Here is a 22442-nt window from a genome sequence, read left to right as displayed (position 1 = left end):
GGAAAATGTGGAAAAAGAAATGTGGAAATGTGGGGAAAGAAATTTTTTGGAGAAAGATCCCCTTGTATTTAATCATTCTGGCAGCATACTAGATGAAGACTCCAGAAATATTTTTGAAAATAAAGCGAATGCGACCTTCACCACTACTGGTAGTACTGTGAACAGTACTATTGTAGAGCATACAACTGGGATGAAGCCAACTAAGGATGAACAAAGTTTATTTAAGAACACAGTGATAAAAAGTCCTGGGGAGCAAGAAGTACCACATGACCACTGTCCTTCGAGTGTAACAGATGAAGAAATGTTCTATGCACCCTCTCAAGGTAACTATATTATTATGCAGTATGATCACATAGTTGAATTGGCCTTCTGTTGCATGTGAATCAAGAGGAAAAGGATGTGTCAGACCTTTCTGAATTTGCTAATACAGATTACATTTTCAAGGTAACTAGTAGGGCTGGTTTCAGGCTTGAGGGGCTTTGGTGGGACCCATTCTCTATTGGTCCAGGCCAACTTACCGGGCAGAAGTGACAGCTGGCAGCAGTGTCACGTGGCTGAAGGACACCATTTAAGATTTCAACAGTGTCACAGAATGACACTAAAGTTGCATTCCCATCCAAACTTACTTGGGAGTAATTCAGTAGTCCTTACTTCTGAGTAGATATGGTAAATATAGGGGAATGAAGTGTAGGCATCAGGAGTGGTCCGGGTCAGGGTACTGGGGGGGAAGCTGTCCGGGGATTCAATGTGCTGTTTCTGGTCATGATAACTGGTTAAAGGCATCAAAAGGTTATCTAGCAGATTATCTAGCATCTGTTTTGCTAGAGCAAAACACCAGTTCAACTTTAAAAAAATAAATATAATACTAATTGTGAGTTTATTTTTTACATTTAAGAACATGGCGATTCTCCTTGTAAACAACCTTTCACTTGGAGCCCAGCATTTGTGTCTCATACATTTATGGAAGAAAGAAGCTGCAATTTAAGAAATGAAAGAGGTAAATTATTCTGATTTTAGTTATTTACCATAGAAAAGTTGTTACCTTATATTTATTTTTCAATGTAAATCACAGCAAGTAGATGGGTGGGGTATAAATAATAAATTATTATTATTATTATTATTATTATTATTATTATTATTATATTTTTTTTAAAAAAAGACAGCCTGGCTAATTATATTCAAAATCATACACAAGCAATAGGCACATTATATGTATAATACGTGTAGAACAGTCAAGCCCTCTGCAGTACTATATTTCCGTAGCACAATTTTGTAAATATAAGTGTTTGTGTGCAGTTATATGAATTGCTGCATGAATCTGTTTATGTACCGGCTACTTTACGAAACTTGGACTGTATATGTGCAATAATATTGTAGATATACTAATGCATATAGTATGTAAGAATTGTATTTATCACCACAATATTAATGTTGGAAATTACAATATCAGTGTTTGATCTAGATAAGAAGAAGATTGTATTATTTCTCTTGGATACTATACAATAGATGCCCATGATGCACACCAAAATGTACATATATTTATTGTTGTGGTGGTATTCACAATTCTGCAGCCTTGATTTGGCTTGGACTAAGAAAAACTTCAAACTCTCATAATGAGAAACTATGGTGAGACAGAGATACACATACAAAGTGCTTTCAGTTTTCATAATGCAGTTTCATATCTTTTTATACAGGAGATTTTTTATTGGATGGAATTGTAAGAGTACAGCCTCTTAAAACATGTCGTGGTCCTCTAAGAGTTGGATTATCAAAGAAAGCTAAGCCAAAACAACTTCATCCATATCTGAAATAGTTCAATATACCATGTTTTAAAAAGCACTTTTGAACCAAAACCATTTACAGTTTTTAGTACATTATATATATGTTATAAATATTTTTGGTTTTAAAGGTTTTAATAATAAAAGTCCTGTACAATGATATACTATGATATGAATGCTTCATAATGTAATTTTACTGCATTTATTTTTATAAGGATTCTGTGAAATTTCTAAACTTTCATATTTAATATGATGCAAATTCATTGGATAAATGCATTATCTTTGGTTAAGCTATTCTCATTTCTTAAAGTACACTAACAAAAAGTAGCAGCTTATAGCATTTTATTAAATAATCAGCCATTTTTAATTATACAGATCAGCTTTAATGCATTATAGAATACACTGGTCAATAATGATCTAAAGTCATGTCATTCACACAAGGACTTCCTGTGGCACAACATAACTTTTTCTTTTATCCCCATAGCCCCCCATAATCTGCTTTGGAGGGTTGGGGAAGCCCCAGAACAGGTTTTGGGGATGCAGGGGAGGAGGAGAGGTGGGAGAAGCTTTGTTGCATAAGCAGACATCCTTGTGAGAATGAAGTGACTTCACTGGATAAGAACCCATAGCCTTCCTTATTTAATATATTCATATATTCTTCTTAAGAGAACTTGTGTCTTGATCAGCACAACACTAGGTTATACGCATGGCTACTGCATATTAGAATCTCTGCAAACTGAATTGTTGTTTGGAGCTACTACCTGTCACAGAGTTGAGAAAGGAAGGGGAAAAAGATTGTATTCACTTTTCCCACTTTTCATATTCTGGCAAATGTTTTAGCGGTGTATTCATATTGAGGGTTTCTCCCCATTTTATAAGAATTCTCATAAAGGTTGTTGTTTGCTCACCTTTGGGTATTACATGAGCTATTATAATCCAAATAAAAGAATATTTCAATTTGGGATGACAGGGTGCTATAGAGTTGTTTTACTGCACATGCCATTAGTATAAGGATCACACATTTAGTTGCATATGTGGCTGACAATTCATGAATATTCAAAGCCAATGACTAATAAAGAGAATTGCTTCCTATTAACAATTAACATTCACATAATGGGCAACCCCATTCCCCTTCCCAGCTGCTGCCAATCTCAGAAACTTAATAGATAGTCTTTCCCCTGCCACAGCATGCCACCAAAGTTGTGTTAACAATTGTATTATCTGTGATAAAATCCTAAAGGCAATTGGACCAAAGTTAGTTGTGAATGAGTAACGTATTCTGTTGTTTTAAGTGAGGCAGTGCAATCCCATAAATGTATATTCAGAAGTAAGTTGTATTAAACTAAAGGAGACTTACTTCTGAGTAGACATGAATAGGAGTGCACTATTAGGCACAAGTGACTTTAACTAGATGGGAACCAATAACTTCAAACCCAGTTCCAAAACAATCACGTTGTTTGTCTCATTGAAACATAGGAGCTAAATAGTCTTACTTTACCTTGCTTTGTGTTTAAGACAAGTTTACTGAGTGATTCCTAAACACTGGGTCACAGCTAGAGCATGTTATGTAACTTCCAACTGTTAGCACTGGAATTATGATAAACAGTTGATTAATGGTGTCTATGTTCACATGTTTTTTGGAGTTATGGGTGATTCAAAGTAAACATGTTTGTTATTAAGCCCTTTTATAAGCATTTTAGTAGTTACTGCACTAAGGTGATATTGAAATTTCCTATTTACATAAGCATGTTATGTTGAAACTGAGCCTGCAATTATTCATATTACCTAACTCTCTTTTTCAGTCAGATTGACTTATCTTTTAAATAAAACATTAGCAAAAACCAAAATAAAACACAATGGCAAAAAATGGTAACACCAAATAAGACAGCTAATTAAGATCTGAGAGCGAAATAAAGGATTTTAACAATTTAAACTATTCTTTTCTATTTCTTCAGTGTTTTCAAATATCTGTCCTAAGCAAGTCCTAAGCTATGTAACAGGACTGGAATGTAGAACTTTAATTGCAGATTGAATATCAATTTTAGATAAAGGAGAATTGGATTATGCAAAATTACACCAGCTGCATAAAACAAATTATGCAACGACAAGCTATTTTTGAATCTCTGGACCTTGGCAGGATGTTTCCTTTTGATTTCAACAATGGCATCTGAAACAGAAGAATATAGCAACCCTCTAAACCCTCTATATAAAGCATCTATTATATATTCTGTTCCTCATTAGATTTTATACTAGTAAATTGTGGGTGTAAACTGCTGGCATCAGTGAGAAGAGGGACACAAGACATATACATTATGCTCATTCACTTTGTGGAAAAAAGGCTGAAGATGGAGCTACACACTACACACAAACAGGTGGAGCACAAGCCCAACGGCATTAGGGAAAAACAGCTTTGGAACAGGCTGGGGACAGCAGAAAGGGAGTATGTTTAATCTGTTCCTACAGACCACTTTGCCACAACAAAATCTTCCTTAAACAACTTCCTTTCTGGGTTCCAGGCATATATTTAATTCTTGCAAACATACACCTGGTACTTTGGGGGGGGGGAGGAATACATTGGGGGCATTTTCATTGGAAAAGTGGCAGGAGGAAGGGCTAACCACCAGGGGTAGGCAACCTAAGGCCCAGGGGCTGGATGCGGCCCAATCGCCTTCTAAATCCGGCCTGCGGATGGTCCAGGAATCAGCGAGTTTTTACATGAGTAGAATGTGTGCTTTTATTTAAAATGCATCTCTGGGTTATTTGTGGGGCATAGGAATTCGCTCATCCCCCCCCCCCAAAAAAAATATAGTCCGGCCCATCACATGGTCTGAGGGACAGTGGACCAGCCCCCTGCTGAAAAAGGTTGCTGACCCCTGGCTACCCATCCTCAGCTGCATTTTAGCTCCAAATTGGCTTGTTATGAGGTTGTTTTTCCTACACAAAACAGCCACTGACGTTGCACCTTGTTGCTCCTCTCTGAATGCTAGGTAATAAGTTTCTGTTTTGTGAACCATTTTTTAAAAAACCTCAACATAATAATTACAAAACACCATTCACATTTTGTGAGTAATGATGGGAGGTTTCCCCTGTTCGAACGAAAAGGTCTATCGAACTGGATTCATTTTTCAGCCATCTGCTAGAGATCCAAAAGTAATCAGATTTAAAATTGGATCAGTTCTGACTGATCTTGACCACTAAACCTGACTGTATTCCTGATTAAATCCACTGGGAATATGACACAGTCAGGAAGCTTCCCTATCACCGACTCATACATTTTGAACCCTCCTCTGCCCTGATCCCTCCTCACTGCCCCTCTTTCCAAATGTACTGAACTCAAGGGACATCAGGGAGAGCTTGGAGGAACCATACGCCTTCAGCCAGAACACGCACAGCAACATTCGGAAGGGCGGAAGAACAGAAGAAGAGCCTTACTGGATCCGGGGAAAGGCCTGTCTAGGCCAGGATCCTGCTCTTATAGCAGCCAGCCAGATGGGAACTCTGCATGCACGACCAGAGCACAACAGCATTTCTCCCTCTTGCAGTTCCCAGCAACAGGCAATGAAAGGCATATTGCCTTTGACAATTGAGATAGGGCATAGTCAAAGTGGCTAGCAGACATCAATAGCCTCATCTTCCATGAATTTTTCTTATTCTCTTTTAAAACCATTGGTCATGACTACATAGTGTGGGATATATCTTATTGGAAATGGAGCATTTGGCAGGTTTGTTCTGGGCCAGAGACTTTCAGATAAAAGTTCAGACTCTGTTCTAGCTTAGGGCGAAGAAAATACAGCCCGCCCCCAGGTTTTGGTTCAATGTGGCTCCCTAATTATTGTGATAAATACATCTGAAGATTTCATCCTAGTTTTAGATGAAAGAGTGCATTTGTAGCATAGCCATACATAAATTAAAATGAATGATGCTTATATTAAATGTTCTCAATGTTGGATGGGTAGTTATATTAAATATTCATATATAATAATTCTGTACATTTCCTTATCTCATAGAAAGAAATATATGAACGAGAATTTAAAATCCTTCTGTCGTATTATGTATACTCTCTGACACACAAAATATTTTCACCAATATTTTTTTAATGGGACTCTTTAAAATTTATGAGTTATTGAGTTATGCGATTTCAATAGCTAGCAGCAGTAATTCTAGATTCATTTTGTATGAATGGTAGTAATTAATAAATTGTTGCAAATTTTTCATAAGAGAGTGATAAAAATGCAGCTTTAAGATTTAACAAGCAATAAATTGTAGCAAATGTCTGCAAAGAGAAATGGGACTGGAATAGATAATGGATCCACTTGAGCTCCTGCTAGGCCAGAAAATGTTACCAAGAAAATCTGCCCATGTAATTGCGGGAAGGAGGCAAATAATAAAGATCAGGGTTAGTTACTAAGATTAAATAATCCTAGCCCATGTGTTTGTAAAGCCAAGCTCTAGAAGAAACTGCAAAACTGTAGAAGAAACTGCAAAATTGCAGGAGAGCTTTTTGGATAAAGAGCAAGATCGTAGACGGAAGCAAATCATTCCATTATCTGCCCCTGTAATTGTGTCAAGTGAAAAAATTGTATTAACTTTCTTAGTTATTTGGCAATGGGGAGGGCTCTTTAAAGGGCTATAGTGAGTAAAACTCAAAAAAGAAGAAGTTGTGAAATAAGAAACTTTCTGAATTGGTCTATCACTCTATATTAAAGGAGTTTAGTAAAATAGCCTTTCAATGAGTTTCCAAATTAAAATTAAATAAGTGATTTCCCCAGTGCAAAATAAATCAAAGCAATTGCAAGGCTATGCTGGTATTTGTAGACATTTGTTTCTACGATGGGGTTTAGAGCCTTAAATGTAAGTTATATGTCTCAAGGACTGTTGTTGGCAAGTTCTCCAGATGATATTTTCCAAACTAACCCATTGTAACAGGAGATGCCATATTTGGACACTTAGACCACCTCATGTGTTTTCATGCCCTGTATCTCGGATCAAACTGAATTTCAAACTACTGTACCTTATTTTCTTGTGGAAACATTCTAGAATGGTGTCTCTTTTGGATGTGCCTATACAGTACCGTGTTTGATCAAGTAATTATGCATGCTGGAGATCATTCAAGCTTCCAGATCAGATCTTAAGTCCTTTCCTTAACGGTGGTGATATTGATTATAGGGGCACTTCCCAGAAACGTGACAAGCTACCAAAAGCAACAGCATAGGGCAAGAATTTCCAGCTGCTGCTATGTAGCATCATCATACCATGTTTGCATTTCTGTTCCCACTCTAAACATTTTATCACCGCTGCCAAGGGATGCTCACAGTAACTATGCATGCCGTTAAATTAATTTTCTGATAGAGGGAGGCTTGTTAATATTCATTCACTGGATTTTTACAAAGGTCAGCATTAAAATAATGTGTCAGGATGGCTGAACAACATAATTTACAAGATGTCACATTTTCATATGAAGAAGGCAGAAGGAAGCTTTTTCTGATAAGGGCAGAAATAGATTATCAGAAAGCAGGAGAGTTGCTGTTCCCGATGACTAGAAGCCAAACTGGAAGAAAAAGAAAGGAAATCTGTGCCAGTGAAGGGAACTCACTAAATATATGGAAGAATAAGACCATTGGCTTTAATATACGCGCTGAAATGCAGGTAATGAATACAAGCTAAGAGTTGCTGGGGAGTGCTTGAATGCTGACCTGAAAAGTGATTAATCTTCTACCCTGGAAGCTTATTTTTCAGCACTGTAGTGCACATTCTTATTAAGCAGTGAAAGTTTTGGACTATACTGTATGTCTGACCTTGTAATGTATCACTGCGGTCAAAAAAGTTCATTCACTAAAGCAGATTCTAGTGTAGGCCTTTGGTCACCTCTGCAAGGGAACGCTTTCTGATTTCCAGCTCTTAGGGCAGATGTTTCAAGGCCTCATTAATGCTCTGTGCACAGAAGCCTTTCCAACTGAAATCTGACTTGCTGATCAAACCCTGCGCGTGCTGCAAGTCTAGTTGTTTTAAACAACAAAAGTTGAAATGTTTTAACCCCTTCCTTAGGATCATAGAATTTCAAGGGACCCAAGGGTCATCTAGTCCAACCCCATGCAATGCAGGAACCTCAGTCAAGGCATCCATGACAGATGGCCCCTTAACTTCTGCTGAAAAACCTTTAAGGAAGGAGAGTCCACAAGCCCCATGGTTAGAACTGAGCCTGTGCTATGTGGTATGTTCACAACAAGTGTCAGAATGTTGAGTTTTCTACCTGCATTATATCAACTGCTCAAATGAAACAACAGCAGTCCTCGCTCTGTGCTTGTGACCCATTACAGGGAGAGTTTCTTCATTCACACCAGTGGCAGCCAATGTTATGTTTGTCAGGGAGTTCACTATTTGATCTGTGCCTGTTCAAGCTGTGACTGCTGCTATCTATTGCACAGAAAGGCTGTAAAAAATAAATAAATGTGTGCATTTAAACTATCTGTGCACATGCCCTGATGGTACTTAGCTAGCATGAAATCAGAGCTTTTTTTCAGCCAGAACTTGCCAGAACTCAGTTCCAGCACCTCTCAGGCGGGCGCCATTGCCGTTCTAAAAGAACGAGGGAAGTGTTCATGGTGAGTTCCAGCACCGTTTTTTTCTAGAAAAACGGCACTGCGTAAAAGAACCAACAGATTGGAAAAGTGGGGATGAACAAAACAGAACACCTACTTGCAATAAAAGGGGAGGACTAAACCACCTCCTCAAAAACAAATTCTAATGCAAGCGGAAATAGTGGATTAACAGCTAAGTAATACTCAACTGAGGACAAGCCCTGAGTGAATATTGGCCTCCTAGCTACTACAATTTCAATGGGAACATTTTATAAGTGGCAGGCAGAAAATATACTGAAAAATTATCTTCAGTTTTCTGCTTCTCATTTAGATCTCTATCAAGCAACAATATAAAATTGGAAGATCTACCTTGCCACTGTTTCCCACCTTTCTAACTACATAGCAACAGACTTTTTATGTTTCAATAGAAAAGAATGAGAGTAGGTTACATGGCATGGAAAAATTTAGATGAGTACAAACAGTGTATATCTCTAAAATTGTACTAACCTACATTATTATTAATTTATTAAATTTACATACCATAGAGCTCAGAGTGGTTCTCAACATAAGAATAAAAAATTTAAAAAAGACAAAATGCATAATAAAAACAAGAACAAACCAACAACCCCCTCACACAACACATTTAAAAGGGCATCAGATGTCAATCAGCCCAAGGCCCAGTTGAAGAGGAACATTTTCTTTTGGCACCTAAAGATGTACAATGAAGGTGCCAGCTGAAGCTGCTTAGGGAGAGCATTCCACAAATGGGGAGCCATTACAGAAAAGTCCCATTCTCGTGCTGCCACCATCCAGATCTCTTGTGGAGGTGGCAGATGAAAAAGGGCCTCAGATGATGATTGGATCATATGGAGAGAGGTGGTCCTGGTCAAAAAGGAATATTTTGCCCAGATTTACAGAAGCTAGCTGTCCCAGTTTCTGATTTGATCCTGGAATGTTCTGCTGTTCTTTAGGACCTCCCTATTTTAAATGTTCCCTAATACTGTCATGGAGCATTACCAGCACAGAATGCAGATGCTGATGAGAAAGTCTACTTACATCTCCATCCACTTTCTCTCTCACTCGCTGATTGATCAAACCAAAGGAGATGGCTATGCCTCTAGAGCCCTAGTGACCAAGGAGCCAGCAGAGGGAGGTGTCACAATGAAGGGCGTGTCACAAGGACCTCCGCAACCTAGCAACCACCAGCACTCAACTGGAACTACTCTCAACTGACACTACTAAGTTTCTTATATGGCTTTTAATCCACGTTCAGCTTTTTACAAGTATGTAAAATGAAATTTATCCCTTTACATTCAAGCTTCCGTTGTTTCTGCACCTACTGAGCATAAGCCACCTAATCTACCTCTCTGCCTCTTTGGTCCTATATTGATGAACAGTGGAAAACCAGAAATCACCCCGTGTGTATTTATTAATTTTATTACCCCTCTTCACTAGCAGGTCCCAGGTCAAGTTACAGCCATCTAAATTATAATTATTGTTGTTAGTAATTCAATTAGTATACCCCTCCATACCCATAGGTTTCAGGGAGGTTCACAGGATAAGATCACAATATAAAAATACAAAATACACAATAACAACAAAAATAAAAACAACCCAATAACAGGCCCCCGAACACATTTTAAAAGGGCATTGGATGTCAATCATATCGACCAAAGACCTGGTTAAAAAGGAACGTTTTTGCCTGGCGCCTAAAGGTGTACAATGAAGGCGCCAGTTGAACTTCCCTGGGGAGAGCATCCCACAGACGGGGAGCCACTGCAGAGAAGGCCTGTTCTCGTGTTGCCACCCTCCAGACCACTCAAGGAGGAGGTACATGAAGAAGGGCTTTGGAAGATGATCTCAGGGTCTAGTTCATATGGGAAGAGGTGGTCCTTGAGGTATTGTGGTCCTGAGCTGTTTAAGGCTTTATAGTCAAGACCAGCACTTTGAATTGGGCCCAGAAACTAATTGGCAAGCCAGAGCAGTTGGGCCAGGATCAGTGTAATATGCTCAAACTGCCTTGCCTTAGTGAGCAACCTGGCTGCCAAATTCTGCACAAGCTGAAGTGTCCAAACTATCTTAAGAGGCAGCCCAACATGTAACACGTTGCAGTAATCTAACCCAATGGTTACCATTTTGTTTTAAATTTTACTGCTTAGCTAAAATGTAGGGAACTGTTTCTCTAAACAGTGGAGGAGGTGGAACAGGGGTGAAACTTTTGGCCATAACCATTTTTAATGAAGATGATCCACAACAGAATTCTGTATGCTCCTTCCCGCTTTCGTGTCAAACTGCTTGCCAAGAGAAAAGGATGGAGGATCGTGCTGAGCCCTGTTCAATCTGAAAGCTGATTTTCCCCCTACAATGGGTGGCTTGTATTTTGGCAGGAACTTTTGTGTGCACGCACACGGCTTCTGGCAAGTTGTCTGCTGAAAAGAAAACCCACAAACATCCAGCACAGCGATGCTTTGTTCATTACATGACACCAATCTGCCGAGATATTTTTTTCTGTGGTTGCTAAAGTCAGATTGCTATTTGATAACACGTTTGTTACTGAGTGTAAAACGAAAAAGGCAGTCTTAAATGATTACTAGGGTTTCAAGATATCACAAATTTTAAGGGATGCTATATTTTATAAATTTTATAGGGACACGGGTGGCGCTGTGGGTTAAACCAAAGAGCCTAGGACTTGCCGATCAGAAGGTCGACGGTTCGAATCCCCGCGACAGGGTGCGCTCCCGTTGCTCAGTCCCTGCTCCTGCCAACCTTGCAGTTCGAAAGCACCTCAAAGTGCAAGTAGATAAATAGGTACCGCTCTGGTGGGAAGGTAAACGGCGTTTCCGTGTGCTGCTCTGGTTCGCCAGAAGTGGCTTAGTCATGCTGCCACATGACCCGGAAGCTGTACGCCAGCTCCCTCGGCCAATAAAGCGAGATGAGCGCCACAACCCCAGAGTCGGCCATGACTGGACCTAATGGCCAGGGGTCCCTTTACCTTATATCTGGAAGGAGAAATCTTCATTCTGTAAAAATGCAGGCCAACAGACAGTTGTAAATTGACCTGAAATCTACATGGATGGTGTTTCATAAATTATTATAACCACAGGTAATAGCCAGGTTTTTGCCTGAGATTAGAAATGCATTCAGGATGAAAAGAACAGAAAAGAAATTCATCCATCTTATTTAAGCCTTGTATTCCCATTGATGAATTGGTTATATATTGTTAGCTACAATCCATCAGAGAGCTCCGAGCCCTTTAAATCCACATTGATTTCAGTGAGATTTAAGAGCGCAAAATTGTGGATTGGATCATGATCTCTGGTTTTGTTTTAATTGTTATCTTGCCCTGATGTCAGAACAGTAACATACAACATGGCGAGTTGCAAGATGTATCTTCAATCAAACAAAAAAATAAAACAGAATAGTTTTTCTATTTAAAAAAGCGGGTCATGCATTCAATTTCCTTTATCTTCCTGGCACTGATAGAGTTTGACTCATCAAAGCTTTTCATTTGGGGATATATTGAATTTAAAAAAACCCTTGACATTCACATTTACTTCTGCAAAGCAAACTTCAAGTTTGCTCTCCTTAACATAAGCACAAACCCATTAGCAGGTAGTGTTTAGTTGTGACTTTCTACATCCTGATGCCTTAGTATTGGTGAACAAAGCCAACTCTTTCATGAATAGATCATTTCTCTCTCTATGCCACTACATTTAAAAAAGGAAAATCTGAAGTAGCATTCTCTTGGTGGCAGCTATATTATATGCACCCATTCTTAGATTCAGGGCATGGCTGGCAAGTCCCCAGGAGAATACACTTCCGCATGTGAGACAACAAGATCAGTTCTGTACTTAACCTTGCATCCCAAATTAAGGATGCTTGAGAATTCAGGTAGCAAAGGAAGAGGAAATTACCGTATTTTTTGCTCTATAAGACTCACTTTTTCCCTCCTAAAAATTAAGGGGAAATGTGTGTGCGTCTTATGGAGCGAATGCAGGCTGCACAGCTATCCCAGAAGCCAGAACAGTAAGAGGGATCACTATGAAGCAATTATAATTATTATAATGCACTTGCCACAATCTTACTAAATCATAATTAATGACTGTCCTGGTGCCTTCATTATTCACCTTTAGGGGCCAGACAAAAACTTTCCTCTTCAACTAGGCCTTTGGCTGACTAACATCCTATATCGTCTTAAATTTGTTTGTGGGGATGGGTGTGGGTGAAGGGGGTTACTGGTTTGTTTTGCTTTTATTATGTATTTTGTATTTTTATCTTGTATATTTATGTTATGAAATGTCCTGAGATGCATGGATGAAGGGTGGTGTACAAATTTAATAAATAATAATAATAAACATCAGGAAGCTTCTTCTAAAAGCCAAGTTGTTCATGGTAGAACTTCTTGGATGACGTGTGTAATGCACCTTTCAAAAGTTCTCTGCTTTTCTGTTCAGAAGCAATCAGTGATAAGCTTTATTCTCTTATCTACTATACTAGGTTTTTGGCCAGTGGAATTTCAGTGAAATAAATGGGAATTTGTCAGTGTATGGAGAGAATCACAATACAGCTGCTCACCAGCAGGAAAGAACATATTGTGAGTTGCCGGGGGCGGGTGGCGGAAGGGGTTAGGCTGTATGATCCCTTTTAATTTCTTTTGGAGGATCCTTTTGGAGGATCCCATTGAAAGATTTGAAGAGCTGGTTTAACAATCCAGAAGCAAATCAATAAGCCTTTTCCAGCTAGGTATTTTTTATCAGTGCAGAGCGGTAATTGTAAGCTTGTAGTGCTAGCCTTTAAAGCAAAAGCATGGTAATTGCATATTAGAAGCATAATCAATCTGTTTGAATGAAGTTTAAGTGAGGAAAGGAGGATAATCGTGTTTTCTCATTGACCCATAACCAGTAGCACTGTGAAAATAGCATTCCTTGATACACAGAATGTCAGACACTAAGGTAAAATAGCTATACCTCATGTAGTTTGGTGCATGTTGTGTATGATACATTACATCAGTGTTCAGGGTACGGCTGTGTGTCTGTCTTCCTGTCCCAGAGCAAGGCTCCATTGCCCTATCTCCTGCACCATTAAGGCCATATTCTGCTACATGCCTTGGAAGTGGAACTGTGTTCCTCAAAGGTCCAACTAGGCCACCAATGTTTCCATCTCGGAATACATAGCACTGGTTTGAAACGGATGCTTATATAAAACAACGTGCACATTAAGGGGAAAAAGGTAGCTGAAAAACAGTAGCTCAGGGAGGAACAGCTACAAAGGACTACGATGGTGGAAATAGCCAAGGAAAGTGGGCATCTCTGAGTCAAAGTTTGGGAGAGCCCCTTCCAACTTTAGGGTTCAGGCCAGACAGCCAGTTGACCAGCCTACCGATTAAAGCATGAAGCCCAATGTGATGTCTTCAAGAATTTGCTTGACTACAATTCCCATCAATCCTGGAAAATTGGCCATGCTGAGAGGGAGTTGTAGCCTACAATACTAGATGGGCACCATGTTGGAAACCTCTGCTTTAGCCTTACTCATATGTGTGGTGTGACTTAAAGTGAAAGACTAGGACCAGGGAGGGTAAGTTCTCTACCTAGCTGTGAATTTCACTTAAGAACTTTTGGTTAACTGACCAATTCTTAGGCTAGCATACATCACAGGATTGTTTTGAGAATTAAGGGGATTGTCTGTACACAGTTGTGAGCTCCTTGGAAGAAGAGAAGAATACAACTGTAAGAAATTTATTTAGATTATTATACCTCCCTGGGCTAATTTGAAGGAGGATAAAAGTTGAAAATATTCAACTCATGAATAATGTTATAAGCTGGGCCTCTTGAATAATGTTATGTATGAATCAAACGATGTTAAATATGTTCCCTGAAGGTGGAGGACTACGTTTTAGCTATGGGATATAATGAAAATTACAAATTAACAGTAGATGAGAAAGCAAGTGTTTGGAAAAAAAATGCATAAAGGATAGAGAGCAAATACTAGCCTCCACTGGAATTACAGATGCTTTGAACAAACAACTTGTCACGTTAGAAGATCAAAAATATATCAAGCCACTAGAAAAGCAATTTCACAGCGTAATGAACAACAAATGCATTGAGGGTGAAGATGTTTAATTAAATGGCAAAACTCTCCAGTTCATCCCTACTAATCTTGCCCAAAGCCTGAGTAATCAACCTTTATGTAAAACATGAAGAAGTGCAGGCCAGCTCCCCCTGAACTCAAGAGAGACACTCCATTGACTACATTGTCCTTTGGTTTACATCCCAAGTGGCATTTGGTAGAGGTCTTGAAACTGCTTTTGTCTCACTGTTCCTGCATTATTCACAAACCACAAAGCTATTTACTCATACATATTTTAATTTGCCTAACCAAGTGGAACTGAACTGTGAAGTTAGATTATTCAAAGCCAAGAGTGCGTCATAATGCTTACTGTGTACGGATGATACCCTAATAGCGCCCTGCAATTTGCTTTGTTATACATGTGCTTATTTAGACATATCGAATGAAAAAAAACCCCACAACCCACATCATATTCACCACTTCCTGTTAATATCAGTCTTAACTTTCATCTATTGAAATTAATGGGACTTATCTTTGGGTAGATTGAGGCCAACAAGGGAGATTATAGTTCTGGATAGATCCAGTTTACAGTGGTACCTCGGGTTATGAACTTAATTTGTTCCGGAAGTCCGTTCTTAACCCGAGGCACGCATTCCCTACATAGGCCTCCCACGGCCCCGGAAGCGGATTGCGTTCATATCCCAGGGCAACGTTCGCAACCTGGGACACCTACTTCCGGGTTTGTGGCGTTCGTAACCCGAAGCATCCGTAAGCAGGACTGTTCATAACCCGAGGTATGTTAGAATTCCTGCTCCATGATTGCAGTCATGGGATTTTTGTCTATCACATGATGGTGTATGTTTTGACTCCACAAAGTGGGAAGTGACGGAGACAGGATGTTTTTGTTACTGTGTTCTGTGAAGTGGGACTATTGTTCTTTGTTCTTTTCCTCTTTGTTGTCTGCTGTTCTCTTGCTGTAGAGAGAGAGGGAGCCATGTTGCAGTGCTCCGTGTATGTTTATATGTAAATAAAGTAGATTAGCCAAAATGCTGAGTTGCTGAGGTCTGTCACACGAACTGCACAGACTCTGTGGATCCCTAAGTGTGCCGATGTCTGTTGGCATCGGTCGCTATGATGTTCGGGCTGAAGAAAGCTTTTGAAGCTCCCGAACGAACGACCAGGAGGGAGAGAACATGCCAGTCGGGCATTTGTCTCTGCGAGGGTCCTACTCGAGTGTAGGATGAGCTACTGACAAGGTACCACTGTACTATCTGGTATTTGGTATTTATCCAGAGAAGGCTGGTCCATTAATATGAATGAAACACTGCTCCATCAACCAATCCCCACAACTACCCCAAGGAATGTCATTGCTTGTTAGCTTTCTCTTCCTTGGATTCATTATGAAACAGAGCTCTTGAGGATATATATATTTGTTCTCAGAAAGTGTCTTCACAGTTCACTTTCATTCTCCAACCACCTCCCACTAGGGCATGCTATTTTAGTGGGGTGAAACTTATTCTTTTGCACATTTCTTCATTGAGGGGCCATAAAAGTACATTTTTTGGGTGCGAGGAATTCAAATCTACAATTCTTTTTGGGGGGGATGGGACAACATTTAGCTTGGCAGGTCTACATTTGATGAAGAAGCATATAAACTGCTTTTGGAAAACCAAAGAATTTTAATGTTACCTTCTGAAAATATCAGGTAGTGCTAAATAAATAGAAAAATAATGTAACTGCAAATAGCTGGCAATCGTTTTTATGCAATTTTACAAACATTTTACTTACCAAGCAAAACTAAATTATATTAATTTAACCAAAATATATTTTGTATTCCCAAGTCATGTTACAACTTTTTAGCACCCCTCATTTGGGGAATTTGAAAACTGAAAAATTCAACACACCCTACCCACCTTGATCTCTTTAGCAAAAACACCACAAACAGCCTGAAAATTGGGTAAGTGAGGAGAAATAACAGAAACCCTTCTCCCTGCAAATAAATACACCAATTGTTCCCCACCCTCATAACTGCTTCTTGATCTCAAGCTCAAATGACACATTATGTGGGAAATCTGTGACTAGAACACTCAACAAAAATAATAATCCTGAAATACAGTTTTGTGGGCTGCAATTGATCTGGTGCCAGGGTTCAGTGGGTCCTTGGCTTAGTGCTACCAATCACAGAATCACAGGATTGTAAAGTTGGAAGGGACCACAAGGGTCATGTAGTCCAACCCCCTGCAATGCAGGAATCTTTTGCCCAAGGTGGGGCTTAAACCCACGTCCCTAAGACGAAGAGTCTTGTGCTCTACCGTCTCAAGCTATCCCGGCTGTTACCCAAACACTGGGTGATCTCTGCTACCACTCTGGCATTGCTATTGGTCTGGTCACCTGCCACCACTGGTGGGACCCCACTCCTGATGGATAGGCAAACCTGGTTGGTTATAACGTTAAAAATGCATTATAAAAATGTGAAACCAGAGGGCAATGCAGAGCAGCAATCTCTTGACAATGGGAAATTGCATTGAGAGCTATATAACCTTTTTAAAATAGTCTTTAATAGCGTTTTTACAGATCAGTGTAGATCCAGCCCTGTTGTCTTCACTATAGTGGAATGGGAATTGAGTGGCTGTTTGGCTGCAATTGGTGGCAGGCAATCTCCATGTTTTATGTCTCACAATGTAATGTCATGCATCTGACAATAATAATAATAATAATAATAATAATAATAATAATAATTTATATGCCACCTAGGCTGAACTGTCAGTTTGCATTTCTTACTATAGAAAGTATTGATCTGATGTGTAGAGATCTTTCCTATTCTACTTAATTCAAGAGGCTTCTGGAAGCTTCTCTGTATGAAAGAAGCAAGCAGAAGGCTTCATGATGTTTGGGTTATTCCTTCAGAGAAGCTGAGTACCGCTGGTTTAAACTGGTTCTGTTATCTCTTTCTGTCAAGGTCATGCTGAACCCAGAAGGAGCCCGGGTTTCACTTTCTGTTTCTATCTCCCTTCCGGTGTGGTGTTCTGTACATAGTATGCTATAATGTTAAGGTTTAGACTTATTATCAGTTATTGTAAGTTTAAGTTAAGTCTGCTGCAACTGGATTTCTTATGGACAGTGCCAATCCTGAATGTATTGGATTTGTGACCATTAAGCTCATTTTCCTTCAGCAGCAGTAAAACTCTGCTGGATGAAATACAATTGCCACTGGTCTATTTTTTTGGGAATCCTGCAACGTGTTTAAGTTTTTACTCTGCTAACTATACATTGGAATCTACTCTGGATCAATATTGAGAACAATTTTCACGGCAGGTCATGTGCCTATAATGTTTTTTCTTTTTCCCTGCGCTGATGGGTTCCTGAGGCTGAGCAGAGTGCTGAGGAGGTCTGGCTGTGCGGGATGCATTATGCACTGAAATGTATCTTACTGCCTCACCTTGAATGTGACATGAGCCTCGCCACAAAGGATCCTGGCTTGTACCTAAGTAACATTTCATAACAAAAGCCATGGATGGATAATTCCTGGCCTTGCAGAGTTGACTTAATTAACTGTCATGCCACAGGGCCTGGCCACATGGGCAGCCCATTTATTCAATCTATTTCTAGCTGGGTACTCTTGCCTTTTGCTGGAAAAAAAGATTATCTTTAGAAGTTCTCAGAAATGCAAAGAAATACCTGACCTAATTAACACAATCTAGCGGCAACGTGGTCGCATCCAGGCTGACAGGGAATGAACTTCCCTTTCTTGAGAAATGAAAAAGGATATTTAATTACGGTGGGGCATGCTTGTCAGCGGATAATCATTTGTTCCTAATGAGCGGTCATCTGCCTATTTAAGGCTGTTACTTGTATTTTGAGATGGCGTCGGGTTCTGAAATTAATTAGCCACCAGGGATGTGCTGGGATTGTCACCGCCACGCACACTAGGGTCTTCCCCCGGACATGGCAAGAAAACTCTCTCATGGCTCGGAGCAAAGGCAAATCACACACACGGTCTTGGGGGCACATGCAGAGTTCCAGCTGAACCAAGCTTTTCTGCAAGTGTGTGTTGAGGATCACTGGTAGTGGTCCCCAGCTCACCGTTTGAGATACACCACATCTGAGGGTGGGGTAGGGATATCAGTGGTGGCTGGCAGCTGCATGCCTTACTGGGGTGGGTCAGAACCAGTGGCAGCATAAGGGAGAATTTGTAGGGGGGGCAGTATTAGGACAGGTGTCAGCCCTTGTAGAATCTGCTGAGGTGTATCAGCTCTGGCAGTTCCTGAGTAGGCCTGGGATGCTTGCATTTAGAAATTCTTCTGCGCTGCACCTGTAGGCAAATGGATTAGTCCTTGTAAGCAAATTTCACTGAAAAATAATTTAAAAAATCAATCACTGTAGTTCGTACCCCAAGTGCTTTCAGTTTCTGGATTGCGTATTTAGAGGCAATGAATGTGCATTCGGAGTACTTCCACAACACTTAAAATTTTGACATCTGCCTTCACTCGTGGGTTCTGTAGTGGTTCTCCCTGAAAAATATCTCTCTCCTCATGTTCATTTGGAAATGCTCCCAAATCAATTCATTCTTCCCCTCCATATCTTTCTTCATTCCTCTGTATCAGGCACCCCCCAACTCCAGATGTTTTGGGACTACAATTCCCATCATCCCTGACCACTGGCCCTGTCAGCTAGGGATGATGGGAGTTGTAGTCCCAAAACATCTGGAGGGCCGAGTTTGGGGATGCCTGCTCTGTATTTTACCCAAGAAAACCTTCTTCACCAAAGCCTATACTCTGTGCACTCATCCACTGAAGGGCTGCAATAAGTAGAATTGTTCAGCCATTTTTTTTAAAGCTAAGGTATTGCCATTCCTTCACACACTTTTGCTGCCCCTGATGACGTTAGAGAGAACCACAAGAAACAGTCCACCTTTCTTACATGATTCCTCTATACAGCTGTTATGTGTCACTCCACCAACCTATTAATATGATGGTGGTTATACAGTGTTGTTCACACTGACCATTTCCAGGAAGCTCACCTTTTCCTTACATAACAGCCAGCATGGCTGGCTTACTTTTAGCAGATGCTGGCTCCCTGCTGGAAAATACGCTGCATTTCATGCTGATTCAGCTTGGCAGGTGTGATAATCAGCCTCCAGGATCACAGACTAGACTATTCAGAGACAGAAATTCTCCAGTAGCGGGAAGTCTAGGAAGGAGCCTAGCCTGAGGAAAAGCTGGCTTGCAATTTCTTCTCTAGACGAAATATTTTCTCGCGGAGATATTTTCTCCCTCCAGCTTGGGGCTGAAGAATTGTAGCAATATGTCTGAGTCAGACAGTAACTCTCTCTCTCTCTTTTTTTAAAGGTCTCTGATCTCCACACATGCACTTCCTTCCGTGGTCCAAGCATTAAGATTTCCTGCTGATGTGAGGAGAACACGTTACTAAAAGGTAAAGGTAAAGCACCCTGGATGGTTAAGTCCAGTCACAGGCGACAATGGGGTTGTGGCGCTCATCTTGCTTCCAGGCTGAGGGAGCCGACGTTTGTCCACAGACAGCTTTCCAGGTCATGTGGCCAACATGACTAAACCACTTCTGGTGCAATGGAACACTGTGACGGAAACAAGAGCGCACGGAAACCTTCCCTCCACAGTCGTACCTATTTATCTACTTGCACTGGCGTGCTTTCAAACTGCTAGATTGGCAGGAGCAACGGGAGCTCACTCCGTCATGGGGATTCAAACCGCCGACCTTCTGATCGGCAAGCCCAAGAGGCTCAGTGGTTTAGACCAAAGTGCCACCCACATCCCAAACTAGTTGCTAATCTGTTTTCTAATCTACCTTGCAAAACTGCAGACGGTAAGACATTAAATGTTGCGAGGCAAAGAGCTCTGCGTAGGTGGGGATCGTAAAGCTGGTGTAAATATGGAGTGTCCTAGCCAAACGAGAGTGGAATTTCCAGCCCAAATGGGAAAGGTTTTATTGGCAGCACTGCAAAGGGTTTGGAATTCAATCTCTAGGATTCTGCACTTGATTGTCTGGAATGCTTCCAACTGTGGGAGCATAAGCAGCGACTTGAGTGATAGGCCATAGGTTCTGATTTTGCTCTCAATGCAAGCTAGCTGTTTGGAGTGGTGGGATTCTGCCAGCATGTGGAAAGTCAAAGAAGACGGATCGGACATGAAATGTAGGCGGAGACAGAATCTTAAAGAGGTGAGCCACGCTTTGGTTCCCAGCAGCCTTTGTCCAGTTTCCGTTCACATGGCTGCATATGGCATAGAATTTGGCAGCCCCAGAATTTTGCGCATAAATTTGGACCGGATGCGTTCCAGCGGTTGGTCAACTGCACCAATCCATAACGGAATGACCCATAGGAGTTTGGGGGCTACTTTGGTGTTAAAGACCTGGAACCAACTGATTTCCTCTGTTTAAGAAGAAACAGGCAATAGCCAGAGCTAGAGTATATCTGCTCTGTTAAATGCAAGCTTACAAATCCAGTCAAAACAAGAATTTGAACATATTGTTATAATAATAATAATAATAATAATAATAATAATAATAATAATAATAATTTATTATTTGTACCCCGCCCATCTGGCTGGGTTTCCCCAGCCACTCTGGGCGGCTTCCACAAAGACCAAAAATACACTAATGTCACACATTAAAAGCTTCCCTAAACAGGGCTGCCTTAAGATGTCTTCTGAATGTCAAGTAGTTGTTTATCTCTTTGACATCTGGTGGGAGGGCGTTCCACAGGGCGTGCGCCACTACCAAGAAGGCCCTCTGCCTGGTTCCCTGTAGCTTTGCTTCTCGCAATGAGGAAACCACCAGAAGGTCCTCGGCGTTGGACCTCAGCGTCCGGGCAGAACGATGGGGGTGGAGACGCTCCTTCAGGTATACTGGGCCGAGGCCATTTAGGACTTTAAAGGTCAACACCAACACTTTGAATTGTGCTCAGAAACGTACTGGGAGCCAATGTAGGTCTTTCAAGACTGGTGTTATGTGGTCTTGGCGGCCGCCCCCAGTCACCAGTCTAGCTGCCGCATTCTGGATTAGTTGTAGTTTCCGGGTCACCTTCAAAGGTAGCCCCACGTAGAGCGCATTGCAGTAGTCCAAGCGGGAGATAACTAGAGCATGCACCACTCTGGCGAGACAGTTCGCGGGCAGGTAGGGTCTCAGCCTGCGTACCAGGTGGAGCTGGTAGAGAGCTGCCCTGGATACAGAATTGACCAGTGCCTCCATGAACAGCTGTGAGTCCAAAATGACTCCCAATATTAATACATTCCTAGCTGCATTGTACTTTTGGCATCACCCATGTAATCCTGCTTTGCAGCATAAATGGCAAAGGCTGGAGACAGTGGAGTGGCAAAAAGCTGCGTTAACTCCTTATTCTATCGTTTTGCTAGAGGCTCCAGACCCAGATGTGTGTCTGCTTTGCCCCTGTGCAAATGGCATCTGCTCTGGTCCTTGCATATCAGCTGTGCCTCCAAGGAATGTTAATAATCTGGCTGTCATACAGATGCCTTTTGAAACTGCGATACTCTGCGTCTATCATACTCCAGGCCATTTAGCCTTCTTTCCCCCTTAACGAAAACGCCATTTTAATTGGACGCTGATTATTTATGATTAATGCGATAACAGGTTTGAATATAACCTTCAGATATATTCATGCACCAAAGAACTTCCATGGCAAGCACATGTTTTCAAAATCAGACATTTATCATATAATTATTGAGGGCTTGAAGTGCCTAGCTTGCATCCATGTCAGTGGTTTATGTATATTTTGTTATAATTTCCAGAACGGTAGTGGCAGCCAAAGCAAGAAAGGGCCTTGTGGCATTTTAAAAATGTATTATGACATAAGCTTTCATGGACAAGAATGTATTTCATCCTCCTGTGATGAGGCTACATTTTAATATTTTAATGTTTCAGTATTTTAATGTTGTATTTTAATTTTGTTTTTAAGTTGTAATCATTTAACTTGTTTTTATTATTGCTTGTAAGCTGCTCTGAGCCCGGCCTTGGCTGGGGAGGGCGG

The 22442-nt window shown here is 40.7% G+C and overlaps 1 long non-coding RNA gene across 2 annotated transcripts in view; it reads left to right on the top strand.

Annotated features, from left to right (window-relative positions):
• Window positions 1-8962: 8962 nt before the first annotated feature.
• Window positions 8963-22442, top strand: part of LOC308473695 — a 54313-nt gene continuing 40833 nt past the window's right edge. For both annotated transcript variants that reach the window (XR_013984210.1, XR_013984211.1), the window contains exons 1-3: window positions 8963-9639; window positions 12854-12950; window positions 19771-19855. This is a non-coding gene — a long non-coding RNA (uncharacterized lncRNA). The remainder of the gene's footprint in view (window positions 9640-12853; window positions 12951-19770; window positions 19856-22442) is intronic.

The sequence above is a fragment of the Podarcis pityusensis genome (genome assembly GCF_964106645.2).
Source record: "Podarcis pityusensis genome assembly, chromosome: 3".
NCBI classification, from domain to species: Eukaryota; Metazoa; Chordata; class Lepidosauria; order Squamata; family Lacertidae; genus Podarcis; species Podarcis pityusensis.
This window is presented reverse-complemented; position numbering and strand designations above follow the sequence as displayed.